At 38.3% G+C, this 5,293-nt stretch overlaps 1 long non-coding RNA gene across 1 annotated transcript; it reads left to right on the forward strand.

Annotated features, from left to right (window-relative positions):
- The first annotated feature begins 4,325 nt into the window (after positions 1-4,325).
- LOC116175194 lies at positions 4,326-5,038 on the forward strand. Its single transcript, XR_004146264.1, has 2 exons — positions 4,326-4,551; positions 4,614-5,038. It is a non-coding gene; the product is annotated as an uncharacterized LOC116175194 (long non-coding RNA).
- Positions 5,039-5,293: the final 255 nt, after the last annotated feature.

The raw sequence follows: 5,293 nt of genomic DNA on the forward strand, positions 1-5,293 counted from the left end.
ATTATTCAGTTATAATAATCCTAAATCAAGATACATTAAATGACAAATAATGCACTCCACCATGACAACCCCAATTATGCGTAGCAACGGGCGTTATTTCTATAACGCCCAAGGGCGTTATTTCTGTAAATCCTATAAATATGGAATAATGAATCTGTACACACTTTTTATTTTCAACAACTGAATAAAACGAACTGTGTTGATGTCGCATTATCCTACTGTTATTTTGAAGTAAAAAAGAACAATTCTGGGACTGTCCAGAGAACACCGCACCAGCTTGGCCCAGACCCATACATTTTCTTTCCTCTTTGTAGATCAGATACTGCGGATCAGGTGCTTCTGTAAGGAAGGCGACTATCTGTTCGCAAGTAAGGATTTTTGATTTTTTTGGACGATAGCTTTCCTGAACTTGTTTTAAATACCCTTTTAGATGCACAAATTTTTCGAAACTCTTAATCTTCTTCATTACCATTAACTCTTTAGGTATAGCATTGACCATTTCGTCCAAAGCGAATTGGGAGAAAATGACTCTGAGTGTAAATTACCTCTCCGTTTAATGACTAATAAAATTACTTAAACCATAGACTTAAACATACCGACTCTTGGAAGTAACCCAATATAACCGTTTCGTTTATTGTCTCCACAGAATTAGGTACTCACCAACCATTTTGCAAAAATAGCGTACCTACTACTCTTTTTCATAAGAGGATTTCGATTTTTGTGGCACGGCTTCATTCGCTTTTGCGGCTCGCGCAAGAACGTGTGCCAGTAAATGAGACGCTTCGTCTGCCATTTTTCAGACAGTTTTTAGAATGTTTGACTTTGACAAATATATCTATCTCCATAGTTACGACCTCGGTTACGACCATGGATAACTTAATTTTGATGATTCTCATTATCTTCTCTTTTAATCATCGGGCACCGCTAATTCTTGGAAAATCATCAAGTATGACATAAAACGTTGAAGGCACCACGGGCGTTATGAACACAACGCCCACGGTCAACGTATAACCCTCGGGCCGAAGGCCCTCGGGTTCTACACTGTTGACCTGGGGCGTTATTTAGTTCATAACGCCCTTGATACCTTAATAACTATAAGAACACTATTTAGATTTTCGTTATGTTCTTCTACTGTTTTTCCGAAAACGAGAATGTCATCGAAGTAGGATGACACGCCTTGAATTCCCTCCAGTATTTCAAAAATGAATCTTTGAAAAATTTCCGGTGCGCATGAAATACCATATGGAAGACGTAAGTATCGATATCTGCCAAAGCAGGTAGCTATTGTACATGACAATGAACTGTTATGCGTTAAGGGTATCTGCAAAAATGCAGACGAAGCATCAAGTATACTAAAATATTTAGCACCTCCGAGTTGCGAAAATAAAACGTCCGCGGTGGGTATTTGAAAAATTTCACGTTTAATGTATTTATTTAACGCACGAGGGTCCATGCAAATTCTAATGTCGTTTTTGTCTGGTTTTTGCACAACCACTATAGGGTGAACCCAATCGGTAGGTTCAGTTATGGGAATTATTAATTGTTCGCGAACCATTTGGTCCAGCTTTGCTTTCACTTTATCTCTAAGAGCGATAGGAATTTTTCGCGGTGCACTTACACAAGGCACTGCGCTATCACACAAGATTGTTTGTTTATTTTACCAATGCCCACAAAAACTGAGTTATACAAACTTAAAATGTCTGGTAGCTTTTTACTAACCGCATCCAGACTAAGTGTCTTATTTATACGAGCAATTGTTTTTGGTATAATGATTAATTCTCGCACTGCATTTAATCCCAAAATTGAGGATATTTTGGGATCGTCAATCACGTAGAACAACAAAATATGACTTTGGTCATTGTACATACATTTTAGATAAACTTGTCCCATCACATTAATTTTGTGACCCGAATACGATACTAAAACTGAAGATGCATTCGTTAGTTTTTTAATTGGTATATTTAAGGATTTGAAATCGAAAATATTTAGTGTATTGACTTGACTTCCCGTATCGATTTTAAACTCAATATTTACTCCCGAAACGTTCAACACTTTTACCCAGTCAATTGCACTAATGTCCGAATTTGTGATTGTCCACACGATTAGGTTAGAGTCTGCATTTTGCTCGGTAGCAAAATCTTCATCTTCGTCCAACTCGAGATCACCAAACTGTTCAATTAGTTCATGAATATTTGACTTTTTCTTACAAAAATTACGGTAGTGTCCAGTTTGCTTACAAAAACTGCACACTCTATTAAATGCGAGAAACTTACCAAATTTGTGTTGCCGCCCGCAATTAGAGCACGGATGGTTACCTTTTTGTCGACCTCCAGCACCACCTGAGTATCCCGCTACTTGGCCGAAACCTCCCGTTGAGTGGTCGCTGGATTCACGCACTTGTCTGTAATCACTTTGTGGTCCACTACTGTTTTTAAACCATTGCTTAAGCGCACTCACTGTCACATGTTCTTTGTTAATCTCTTTTTGAGTAAGAACACTACTTTCCATCGGTGGGCAAGTATTTATCGCGTCACTCAATTCCAGGTTGGGATCTTGTAGGAGTTTTTCTTGAATTCGAGGATCTCTTACCCCTAACACGATTCTGTCACGTATTATAGTATCTTTTTCCACAAACTCACAAGAACTCGCTAATTGTCTCAGCGCGGTAATGAACTGATCAATTGACTCGCCTACCAGTTGCTCCCTTTTAAAAAACTTGAAGTGCTCGTACACAAGATTTTTTCTTGGATTACAATATTTTTCAAATTTGTTAATTATTGTGGCAAGTTTTCTGCTATCTTCCTCCTCTGTGTACTCAAACGTATTGTACACATTAATACCTTCATCACCCAACAAGTTAAGTAGAATCGCGATTTTTACATCGTCTTTTTTATCACACTTCCCACTTGCTAATAGATAAAATTGAAATTTCTGTTTCACAATTTCCAATTTGCAGGTAAATCACCAGTAAACGAAAATGGTTCCGGAGCACGACATTGTTCCGCCATAATGCACTTCGCCAATAACTAATTAAGTTATTAATTTATTATTAAACATCAGATGTCCTGATTGAAGTAATAAAATCGCGTATTTTTCTTTATAATCGAATTTATTCCCCACGCATTTATCATGCACACCTAATACTTTTGTCTATGATCACGTACCACCTTATCTTCTTACAACACTTCACAGATGTACACCTTTTACCGCTGTCACCAAGTGGTGGTTTCTGACCACATTAAATAATAAGGCATGTAAATTAAGTACACCTTTAATTAAAGTAAATATAAACTTAGTAAACAGGTACGTTAATGTTGACGTCTAGTATTATACTAATGTGAATACATTACATATACAAGTCATATACTGGGTGGTGCACGCTGCACGGTAAGTAGGAACATAGGGATTTAACATGGGAAATTAGTTTTATGCAATATCCTGCCCTCCTGTACATTTTACAGAAAAAACTGTTGAGTTTAAAGTTGTTCAGAATTAAAAGGTGGATACAAAACTGTTTTTACATGTTTTTATTAAGCAATTTTAAAAATAAATTTCAACGTTTCTGTTATTAGTAGTAATATCCATGACTTTTGTTGTTTTATGAATTGCTACTAATAACAGAAATGTTGAAATTTATTTTTAAAATTGCTTAATAAAACATGTAAAAACAGTTTTGTATCCACCTTTTAATTCTGATCAACTTTAAACTCAACAGTTTTTTCTGTAAAATGTACAGGAGGGCAGGATATTGCATAAAACTAATTTCCCATATTAAATCCCTATGTTCCTACTTACCGTGCATCACCCGGTATAATGTCCTATCCCTATAATAGATATAAGTTGTATTTAATACAACGCGATGGATCTCCATTAAAAAAAAGTTTTACCGATTTTTTTTAATTTGCCTTGTTTACTAACAACGCCTCGTACAAGATAACGAATGCAGGTGTTTAGAGTTCGGACGAGGGCGGTGGGAATAGCGAGCGACTGCCGCCCGATGTGGAACTTATAAATGGAGGTGGTTTCACCTTTAAGTACGAAAAATTGGAAATAAACGATGCTGTTTCGGTACGATGGGAAAAGCGTATGTCATTGTTGCACTAAATTATTACGAGCAGTTTTCGATTTATAAAGAAGTTTGAGGTCTTGTGACGGCCAGTTATATCTTTAGGCAGTATGAATTGTGTCGTGTATAGATTTGGCCACCGGGAGGTAATTTCTCTTTTTACCGCTTGGAGTCCCTATTTCGTTACCTTGGGGTTTACGATTAAAAGCCGGTGGTGGGACAAGGAAATGGCGATCGGAGGGCATTTTGTGGTAGCACGCCGAAAAGTAATGTTGCGCATTTAAAAAGTTGGAATTAATTGTGTTCATTGAGGCATCCGTTTGGATATTGGAATTGGATATTTGGGGAGTTTGTCTCAATGCCGCTTAGCGGGATTTAATTGATATCCACTTAATTGGTGCTTTGGTCTGGCACTCGGCTTGGCCGGATTTTATGCAACAAGGCGTTTATCGGCTTTTATTTTGATCATCCGCTTCAGGTCGAAGGTAAGAGTCATTCCTTATTCTTTTGTGGTCATTTCGTTATTTCATACGGGGTATATTTGCAGCGGATTTTGGGTGACGGATCTACATTACCACGTGAATCTAGTATTTGTTTTGTCACTTATCGGCGTGGGAACAGTCGTGGGTCTCGTGTAATCAGACTGGAGTTTTGGTATTGGATGTGAGCTGCGAAGGATATGTAAAACTGTTCGAGTTCGAGTTCCGGGGAGACCTGTTTCACTGTGATTGTCTGTACCGCATGGAGGGTTATTTGTCGTAACGTCGGAGGAATTTTATGCATGGCTGTAATGGAGGGAAGCCGTTAACTGGGTGGAATCGTCGTGTACCAAGTTCGAGCGCGACACCTGTCCGAGAACTTGATCGTTCTGGTCGGAGACAGCTCCGAGACATCGTTGCCGATTTTGCTGTTCACCGGTACCGTCCCATTGCGATCCCTTCGAGTTTACCGATAGGCGAGGACCCGCACAGCTAAGTGGATTGTTGGTTGTTTCGTGTACATGCTGGTGACACCTCTGGAAAACGTTACTTTTGATGCGAGGTTTGGAATTTCACGTAAATTATTACTAGCAGAGAATCTGATAGATTCTATTTAGCTGTTGGCTTAACCCGACTTGTTAGTAATTAGTTGAAGTCCTTCGTATCTCAAGTAAGATACTGGGAGATTGTTGGTTGTGTAATTAATATTGGAACCTGGCATAGCCGGTTAAATGTAACGATTTTGAAT

Source organism: Photinus pyralis, unplaced genomic scaffold (genome assembly GCF_008802855.1).
Source record: "Photinus pyralis isolate 1611_PpyrPB1 unplaced genomic scaffold, Ppyr1.3 Ppyr1.4_LG6, whole genome shotgun sequence".
NCBI classification, from domain to species: domain Eukaryota; kingdom Metazoa; phylum Arthropoda; class Insecta; order Coleoptera; family Lampyridae; genus Photinus; species Photinus pyralis.